The sequence below is a fragment of the Sarcophilus harrisii genome, chromosome 1, assembly GCF_902635505.1.
Source record: "Sarcophilus harrisii chromosome 1, mSarHar1.11, whole genome shotgun sequence".
NCBI classification, from domain to species: domain Eukaryota; kingdom Metazoa; phylum Chordata; class Mammalia; order Dasyuromorphia; family Dasyuridae; genus Sarcophilus; species Sarcophilus harrisii.
In genome coordinates this window covers 115444071-115455166 of record NC_045426.1, presented here as the reverse complement: position 1 = coordinate 115455166, position 11096 = coordinate 115444071, and the positions used below count along the sequence as shown (strand labels likewise).

General features: G+C 35.5%; 1 pseudogene; it reads right to left on the bottom strand.

The window, feature by feature from the left end:
- Positions 1 to 1115: 1115 nt before the first annotated feature.
- Positions 1116 to 3171, bottom strand: LOC100931117 (annotated as a pseudogene).
- Positions 3172 to 11096: the final 7925 nt, after the last annotated feature.

Genomic DNA, 11096 nt, shown 5'->3' with positions numbered 1-11096 from the left:
CTTACTATGAAGCAAATTAGCTGAAAATTGGAATGGTCCATGCCATTCTAAGGAATTAGAGACATTTTCAGGGGGAAGCATGAAGTAACACTAATCCTCTTGGAGATCAAAAGTGCTTAGACTCTAAACAAGGAACAGAACACACTCAGAGTGTGTTCTCAGAGTGATTCAGACAAAAACATTCAGGAGTGATCCTATACATGGACTTTCAAAAGAAAATGCCAACTCCAAGTTTTTATGTGGTACAAAGTCATTGGGGTAAGAATAGTGAGAGAGAGAAGAAGAGAGGGAGAGAAGGAGAGAGAGAGAGAAGGAGGGAGGGAAAGAGAGGGAGAGCCAGAGGAAAGGAGAGGGAAGGGGGAAGAGGGAAGGAGGGGGACAGGGAGAGAGGGGAAAGGAAAGGTGAAGAGGAAGAGGAGAGGGAAGGGGAAGGGAAAGGGGAACAAAGGGAAAGAGAAGGGGAAGAGGAAGGGAAAAGGGAAAGGGGAAAAGGAGGAGGAGGGAGGAGAGGGATGGGAAGGGGGAGGGAGGTTGAGGAAGAAATAAGGAGGAATCAGCTCCTGGCAATAACCCTAATGAGAGACCCAACCTTTGTACTACTCTGAGGCTTTCAGTATATAAAAACAGGGCACTAAAGGGCCTTTGTGCTGCTTCTCTTAATCTGACTCAGGTACCATGAGTGAAATGGATTTGCTGACCAGTTGGCCAGTAACAGACATAAGTAAACCTGGGGGAGGGGGGAAGGGAGAAAGGAGAAGGAGGAAGATCAATTCAGATCTGGGGAATCTGGTTTTTATGGATAAAGTTGTTGGGTGTCTATATGAAAGTCTAATTTGCCTGAAGTTTTAGGCATACCAAAGTACAAGGGAATATCAGTGGACATTATTTTGAGAGGTAGTCTGATGTGGCAGATGACTTCCATCTCCTTTCCTGCTTTGGAATTCCTCTCCTTCATCTTCTCTACCTTCTTAAGACTCAGCTCTAATCTTATATGTATAATTGGCTGCATGCATTAAAGAATGAATTTTTAAAAATCTATTCAGTACCATGTGCAAAGCATTGTTGCTATTTGTCCTTCATTTTTGAAGATAGCCTTGACATCCAGAAGGTATAGTTTAGGATGACTGGAAATAGCCCTGGATGAAGAGGGAGACCTCGGCCTTTTTACAGTTAATACACTGAAGTAGATGCACAAATTATGGGATCAATGAAATCCCTGCAAGTCAAGGCACCCAAATTGTAAATTATACCTCTGGAGAAGAAGTGTGTGTGCGTGTGTGTGTGTGTTTGTGTGTCTGTGAATTAGGGAACCTGCTACTGCAAATGGATAACTATGTATAGTGTATGCATCATATTAATGGAAATGTGGTCCAAATAATAGGAATTTAGACTTTTTTTCCAGAACCTTTTTTTTTTTTTTTAGGGGAGGGGGGCAAGGCAATTGGGATTTTCCCAGACCAGATTTGAACTCAGGTCTGCCACTTTATCTACTGTGCCATCTACTTTCCATAGAACCTTTTAAAATATTAAACAAAAGACTAAATATATTTTAAAATCTTTACTCTGTCCGTATCTTTTTTCTTCACAAGACACATGCTAGAAGGTTAGATTATATAGCAGAGTCTTTGAGACTTGCTTGTATAAAATAGAAATATGCCAAATCCTAGAATACTCAACCAATCATGGAGCTTGTACTTAAGACACTAGAATGACTATTTCACAGCATTCTTATTCACAACATTTTTACTAGAATCCCCATTCTAGTGTCAGGCTGTCACCTTTCAGAGGCCTTCTGCAGTTTCATCACGCTCCACATAGAGATAGCATCTTCAGTCTGAATCACATTAGCAAAGTGATTGGAATGCCCAAGTCATGGTCATGATCCCATTCTTCAAAATGCCACTGGAAAGCCTTGGATCCTCACTAGGTATAGTATCCCACAGATCTCACATAAACTGTGCAGTTTATACAGCCAGTGAGGATGTATAAGTTGTCATTCCAATTGAGGGGCCGGTATTTGGGGTTCTAGGCAATCTGTTCTATTCATCTTCATTTTCATTCTCACTAATTTGCTTTTCTTCTTCCTTCTTTCTTTTTCTCTCTCTGCCTGATTGTGTTGCACATTTTCATGTGAGATGATGGTGCTCTCCAAGACTCTACATATTCGTAGCCCATAATCTGGGTTTCAAGAAAAGAAATGTCTTTATTTTTTTCAATGTCCCCCTTGGCACCCTTTGATTTAGTATTCTTAGCAAACAGAGGAAGCAAGTGATTCCAGGGGCTTGTGAGTGTTGAACAGCCTCTGGACTCTCTTTCAATGGCCTTCTACATTTCAGCCCCAAAGCCAAGAGTACAGATTTTAATCTGTCCACAAGCAAGGAAGCCAACTTTTCCCAGGAGGGAAATTCAGAGAGGTCAAGAAGAGCTCCAGTGTGGGTCAGTGAGCTGCTTGTTTCTTTTGGCCTGCCTGAGAAGGTTCCATTGTCCCATTTCTTCTCAAATTCATTCTAAATCTTTCCTTATTCTGTCCCTGCAGTTGTGGAGGTACTCAAGCAATATCTTCAGCCACCCCTTGTACTCTGCACTCTTTCTTTGGAAATATCAAATAACAGGTCAAAGATAGACATGTATGTGATATAGCCCAGTTTCTTAGATACTTTTGAGTTAATATCATGAAATTTGAGTTGACAGTCAAGAAGATCCAGGTAAAGGCCATATTCTTTTTGATCTGTGAATTCCACTGAGTTTTGTGACTCTTCACTAGCTATAAAAAAATAGCTAGAGCTTCAGGAGCTCTTCAAATTTCAGTGATATTGGTACCCAAATCTCATTTGGGTGCTTTCAGTTGAATTCTTTTATGTTTGTGTCTATGAAAAGATTCTGCAAATTCTACAAGATTCTACAAATTCATCTGGTCCTTAAAAAGCACTGAACTTCTTCTTTCTTAACCCATCCTGGTCATTATACACATCTTTTAGACTTCCACTCATTTACATGTACTTGTTCTGTACAGCTCACATGAGATGGTACGAGTTGATCTGATGATGGAACATGACATCTTAATGAACATTTCCTGGGACATGATGCCCTTCTCTTTAAAGTAGCACCACTGGGACTCCAAGATCATCTCCCTTCTCTGTACCATCTCCTCATCACACCAACAGCTGCCATGATGGGTTTAGCTCAAGGTACTCAGATTCCTGTGCCTTACTCCCTGGAACACCAAGGTTCTAGTAAGGTTTCAACCGAGCTAGAAGTCCTTTTATTTAAAAAAAAAAGTTTTATTCTTCTTTATTAATATTTTTTAGCAGCTTCTTAAGCCTAGACAATGAACAACAATAGCAACAAAAATAAATCAAGTCTTGATTTGTAAGGTTTCTGATTTCTGTAGTGTAAATTCTCACATTGAATAATTGACTATTGTCTGTCATTAGCTTCCGAAACTGAGGATTCAGCTAGATTATAATTGGACAGCCAGAGTTGTCTGTTATCATTTGATAGATCTTCCCAAAGCTTGAAGTCCTCTTTTTTAAAAAAAAAAATTAAAAAGTTGGCAAGAAGGAAAGCATTTATTAAACATGTATTATGTGCCAAATACTGTCCTAAATAGTCATGCAAATATCTTATTTAATCTTCATGACAACCCATGAGATAGATACTATTATTACCCCCATTCTGCAGAGGAGGAAACTGAGGCAGACAGAAGTTAAGTGGCTTGCTCAGAGTCACAGTACTAATAAGTAAAACCAGATTTCATCTCATATCTTTCTAACTTCAGGTCCATCTTTAAGGTTTACAAAGAGCTTTACAATATTATCTCACTTTATCCTCACAAAAACCCTAGGAGGTGGGTATCATTGTCATCTCTATCTTACAGAACAGAATAGTGAGACTAAGTGATTTGCTTTTGATATATAAATACTGTCTGAGCAGGAGGTGAATTCAGATCTTCCTAACTTCATATCTAGCACTCCTGACTGATGCTAAATCATCTCAATATTTTATGTCGTCCTAGGATTTAGATGTAGAAGGAGCTTGACACTTAGATAAGGGAAATGACTTGCCCACAGTCTCATAAACAGCAAACATCTGAGTCTTTTATGTGAGCCTCTGTCCTGAGCAGACCTTATAAGAAGCTATCAGCCTGAGCACAGATCAGTAAGACAGGAATAGCCTGGCTAAGGAGGTAACATCTTAGCCTCCCAAGGCCTGATCTCCCCAGCAGTGATGTAGTGGCTCCCCTAGAAGCATGCCTCAGGGCTGCCTGCTGGCAGGGAACTTGTAAGGAGACAAAAATTCTCCCTCTCTGTTTTTTGGTTTGTTATTCTCTTAGCTTTGGCTTCTGACCTCATTTAAATTTTTTATGGTAAATATTATGCCCCTTTGCTCCCCAAAAGACTCTACTACCAGACCCCCTATCCTTTTTATGTATGTACGATGATATAAATAGGAAAGCTCTATAAGCAGAGGGCCTAGGGAAAGCATTCCCTAGAAGGTCCTAGGATTAAGGAGTTGGAGGGACTCCTGACCTCTTCTAGACCAAATATTCCTTATTGTTTCTGGGTCTCAGACCCCTCTGTCAGTCTGGGTAAGCCTGTGAACCCTCCTCAGAAGAATGTCTTTAAACACCTAAAACAAAATATGTAGTATCACAAAGGAAACCAGTTATATTGGAATACAGTTTAAAAATTCTTTTTAAACAAGCTCAGAGACATGAGCTTATGAACCTAAGTTCTAGAATTTAGATAAATTCCCTTATATCACAAATTTAAGAAATCCTGTTCTAAGGACTTGTGCAAGATCACACAGCAGAGCTGTGATACATACCCACTTTTTTCATCAAATTTAGCTCTTTTTGCATTAGGTCCCAGTGTTCCTTGCACGATGTGGCTGGAGAAGGGAGCATGTGGACTGGACTTGATTTCAACTTCTACTGCTTGAATAGCTGTGTGAAACTTAACATTTAACTTTTCTGAGCCCCAAATTGCTCAGCTGTGAAATGAAGAGTTTGGACTAGATGCCCTCTAGGTCCTTTCTCCTCTCTCAGTTAAAAATATCTCCTCCAATTGTTTTGACAAAATACCTAAATTTTTTCTCAACGTTTAAAGAAAATCTCTTAAGATGTGAATATCCTCATATTAAAGGATAATTTTTGTACAACAAAGAAGACTTGCAAAATTGAAAGAGGTGATTATAGGAAGGGAAGAGGTCATTGAATAAGCAGGAATGGTAGAATCAAAGATTGCTTTCTTTTTATTTTACTTTTGCCTCAATTCTTGGTGACATTAAGGACTGAGTTCTCTCTAGCTTTTCATTTCATATTAAGGAAAATGTCCATTCATAGTTTGAAGAAGTCCCATTAAGGATTCTGCATTTTTTTTGCCAGTTACTTTTTTTATAATAGCTTTTTATTTTTCAAAATGCATGCAAAGATTGTTTACAGCATTCACCCTTGCAAAATCTTGTGCTCCCAATTTTTCTCCTTCCCTCCTGCTTCTCCACTCCTATAGACAGCAAGTAATTCAATATAGGTTAAACATGTGCAATTCTTCTAAACACATTTCCACATTTATCTTGCTGCACAAGAAAAATCAGATCAAAAAAGAGGAAAAAAATGAATTAAAAAAAGCAAGCAAGTAAACAACTACCACAATAAAAAGGTGAAAAAACTATGTTGTGATCCACATTCAATCCTTATAGTCTCTTTCTGCATGCAGATGGCTCTCTCGATTACAAAAATTGGCCTGAATTGGAATTGGCTTGAGTCACCTCATTGTTGAAGAGAGCTGAGTCCATCACAGTTGATCATCATATAATCTTGGTGCTACTGTGTCCAATGTTCTCTTGGTTCTACTCACTTCACTTAGCATCAGTTCATGTAAATCTCTCTAGGCCTTTCAAATCATTTTGCTGATTGTTTCTTATAGAACAATAGTATTCCTTGACATTCACATACCACAACTTATTCAGCCATTCCCCAACTCATTGGCACCCATTCAGTTTTCAGTTCCTTGTCACTATAAAAAGGGCTGCTACAAACATTTTTGCACATGTGGGTCCTTTTTCCTTTTTTATTTTCTCTTTGGGATATAGAACCACTAATGAGACGGTTGGAACAAAAGGTATGCACATTTTGATAGCTCTTTGTTGCCAATCACTTTAAAAATATTTATTTAAAACTAAATAGAAAATAAGAAAAAAACAAAATAGAAAAAGAAAGACACAAAAGGAAGATCAAAATCAGAACAAAACAAAACATTGTCATGTGCCCAGCAGAACATCAGGGAGGATTCAAAATATGTAACAATAAAATGTCCATTTTAAGAAAGCATATATAATAATAGGAGAGATTATATTCAAGACTTCTATCTTTTTTTGTTTTCTTATAGGTTATTTTTTTTGTTTTCTGCTGTGCACATTTTACTTTATTTTTTTCCTCCTTTTTATCTCCCCATTTCTCTCAAGCAGGCTACAATTAAGCACAGATATATTTATATATAAATACACACATAAACATGCACACACACATATATATATTTACATGCATAGATATACCCCACACACACATATAAACATATTCACACTCCTCATATACCTATACACATATCTCTATATACATATACATACACATGCATGCATATGTACACACCCACATATATATGTATACACACATACACATTCATAGGCATGCATCTAAAACAATATTAATATGGCTGACATATAATGTAGATTTCTCTCTTGATTGAATCTTTAAATTTGACTTTGTGTGAGAGCAATGATTACTAGCCCTATTTTTTTCCCTAATAAATTCTAGTCCCAGTCCTTCTTTTGGTGTTTGTGTACACTTCTTATGTCCCATTCCTGTTAATTCTTCTATTTTAATTCTGTTCTTTAACTTGCCTTGCTATTACTTAACCTCTCCTCACTCATGGATCCCTCCATTATCATAATTTAATCCCTTGCCTTTTCCCTTTCTCTTTTTCCCTTTCCCATTAATCTCCACTCCTTTTCCTACTGCCATAAATCTACATACCCTTCTTATCCAAGTCCCTCCCTTCTTATTTCTTTATAGATTTTGGAAGTATATATGGTAATCTTTCTTTTGAGCTACTGATGTCAATCTTAAACATATGGTATACATTTCCATGTAAAAAACATAAACAATTTGTCCTTGTAGAGTCCCTTGAAATTTATCTTTGATGTTGGCTTTTATATATTAAATTTTCTATTAAGTTTGGATTTAGTTGAGACCAAGTCCTGAAAATCTGCAAGTCCACTGAGTGTCCATTTTAAAAAATTCAATATTATGGTTGATTTTGCAGGATATGATATTTTGGCTGTAAGCCTAGTTCTTTTGATTATCGATATGTTATTCTGGGACCTGCAACCTTTTATTGTAGCTGCTGACAAATCCTTTATAGTTCTATTTATATCTACAGCATATTTGAATTGTTTTTTTTTTTGTTTCTTGTATAATTTTCTCTTTGATCTGAGGTTTTTGAAATTTGGCAATAATATTCTTATGTGTTTTCTTTGATCTCTTAGAGATGGCAATTGGTGGATTTTTTCTATTTCTGCTTTCTTCTCGTGTTCTATCACTCCAGGACAAATTTTTTAGATTATTTCTTTCGTTATTGTGACAAAATCCTTTTTAAGTCACAGCTTTCAGGTAGTCCCATTATTCTTATATTTTCTCTTCTTGATCTGTTCTCCAGATCTGTTGTTTTTCTTATGAGATGTTTCACAAATTTGTTCTATTTTTTCATTCTTTATATTTTTTCTTGGTCTCTTATAGCTATACTAGCTTCCTCTTGCCCAATTCTAATTTTCAAAGAAATATTGTTTTTCCTTTGAGAGTTTTTATCTCCTTTTCTAGTTGGTTAATTTTTTTTCATAATCTTGTTTTTCTTGGATGGTTATTACTTTTAAAAAGCTTTTCCTCAATCTCTCTCATTTGATTTTTAAAATCTTTTTTGAGTGAAGATAGAAGATATGACTGGATTTTGCCTCTAATGACACCATGATCTTGAGTGTCCAATATTTGTGGAGCTCTTCTGCTGTCCTAGATATTGGTGTTACATAATAAGGATATCAAAAAGGATAGATGAAATAATTCCTGCCATAAGGGACCTTATATTCTATCAGTTAAGACAACAAGTATGATATGGACATTTTGTTGTTGTTATTGACTGGGGATACACAAACATTTGAAGGATCAAGAAAAGTCTCATGCAGGTGATGACATTTGATTTGAGCTGCAAAAGAAAATGGAAGTTTTAAGAGGCAAAAGTGAAGAGCATCCCATTTAGTGATACAATCAGTAATTAAAGGTGAAATGTCTTGAATGAGAATGAAGAAAATGAGTTTGGTTGAACCAAAAACCATATAAACAAAAGTAAAGTACTATAATAAAATGGCAAAGGTAGGGTGGAACAGGATTATTAAGGACATTAAATGTAAAATAGAATAGTTTGTATTTTATTATATAGCTAATAGAGAGCTACTGGTTTTTTCTGAGCTATGACAGGACATGGTCAGATCTATGCTTTAGGAATATTGCTGGCAGAAATAGTGAATGCATCCTTTTCAGACCATGATGCAATAAAAATTACACTCAACAAAAAGCCAGGGGAAAGTAGACCAAAAATAAATGGAAACTAAATAATCTCATACTAAAGAATGATTGGGTGAAACAGCAAATCATAGATAATTAATTAACTTCACCCAAGAAATGACAATAATGAGACATCATATCAAAATTGTGGATGCAGCCAAAGTGGTAATAAGGGAAATTTCATATTCTAGAGGCTTACTTGCATAAAGCAGAGAAAGAGAAGGTCAACGAATTGGCTTACAACTAAAAATGCTAGAAAAGGAACAAATTAAAACCCCAGTCAAACACTAAACTTGAAATTCTAAAATAAAAGGAGAGATCAATAAAATTGAAAGTAAAAAACTATTGAATTAATTAATAAGAGTTGGTTCTATGAAAACCAACAAAATAGACAAACCCTTAGTAAATCTGATTAAAAAAAGGAAAGAGGAAAATCAAATTGTTAGTCTTAAAATGAAAAGGGAGAACTCGCCACTAACAAAGAGGAAATTAGAGCAATAATTAGGAATTACTTTGCCCAATTCTATGGCAATAAATTCGACAACTTAAATGAAATGGAAGAATACCTTTCAAAATATAGCTTGCCCAGATTAACAGAGGAAGAAGTAAATATCCTAAACAGTCCCATCTTAGAAAAAGAAATAGAACAAGCTATTAACCAACTCCCTAAGAAAATCCCCAGGACCAGATGGATTTACATGTGAATTCTACCAAACATTTAAAGAACAATTAACCCTAATGCTATATAAACTCTTTGAAAAATAGGACTGAAGGAGTCCTACCAAACTCCTTTTTACGACACAGACATGGTACTGATACCTAAACCAGGTAGGCTGAAAACAGAGAAAGAAATTATAGATCAATCCTCTAATGAATATCGATGCTAAAATCTTAAATAAAATATTAGCAAAAGATTACAGAAAATCATCCCCAGGATAATACACTATGATCAAGTAGGATTTATACCAGGAATGCAGGGCTGGTTCAATATTAGGAAAACTATTAGCATAATTGACATATCAATAAGCAAACTAACAAAACCATATGATCATCTCAATAGATGCAGAAAAGCATCTGATAAAATCCAACATCCATTCCTAATAAAAACACTTAGAGTATAGGAATAAATGGACTTTTTCTTAAAATAGTCAGAGCATATATTTAAAACCATCAGTAAGCATCATATGCAATGGGGAAAACTGAATCTTCCCAGTAAGATCTGAGTGAAGCAAGGTTGCCACTGTCACCATTATTATTCAATATTGTATTAGAAACACTAGCCTCTCGGCATAAGAGTCGAGAAAGAGATTAAAGGAATCAGAATAGGCGTGAGGAAACCAAACTATCACTCTTTGCAGATGATATGATGGTATACTTAGAGAACCCTAGAGATTCTAATGAAAAAGCTATTAGAAATAATCTATAACTTAGCAAAGTTGCAGGTTATAAAATAACCCCATAAACCTCAGCATTTTATACATCACCAACAAAATCCAACAACAAAGAGATACAAAGAGAAATTCCATTCAGAATAACTGTGACAGCATAAAATATTTGGGAATCTATCTACCAAAGGAAAGTCAGGAATTATATGAGCTAAATTACAAAAACTTTCCACAAAAATAAAGTCAGACTTAAACAATTGGAAAAATATCATGCTCCTGGATAGGTTGTTTAATATAATAAAGATGACAATACTCCTAAACTAATCTATTTATTTAGTGCTATACAATCAGACTTCCAAGAAAATATTTTAATGATCTAGAAAAAATAACAACAAATTCATATGGAATAATAAAAGGTCAAGAATCTCAAAAGAATTAATGAAAAAAAAAAATCAAATGAAGGTGGCCTAGCTGTACCTGATCTAAAACTATATTATAAAGCAGGTCACCAAAACCATTTGATTGGCTAAGAAATGATTAGTTGATCAGTGGAACAGGTTAGGTTTACAAGACAGAATAGTCAACTATAGCAATATAGTGTTTGACAAACCCAAAGATCCTAACTTTTGGGATAAGAATTCATTATTTGACAAAAACTGCTGATAACTGAAATTAGTATATAGAATTAGTGCATGGACCATACTAACACGTATACCAAGATAAGATCAAATGAGTCCATGATTTAGACATAAAGAACGAGATTATAAACAAATTGAGGAACATAGGATAGTTTATCCTCAGACTTGTCGAAGAGGAAGAAATTTGTGACTAAAGACGAACTAGAGACCATTATTGAGCACAAAATAGAAAATTTGATTACATCAAATTAAAAAGCTTCTGTACAAACAAAACTAATGTAAACAAGATTAGAAGGGAAGCAACAAACTGGGAAAACATCTTCACAGTTAAAGTTCTGATAAAGGCCTCATTTCCAAAATATATAGAGAATTGAATCTAATATAGAAGAAACCAAGCCATTCTCCAATTGATAAGTGGTCAAAGGATATGAACAGACAATTTTCAGATGATGAAATTGA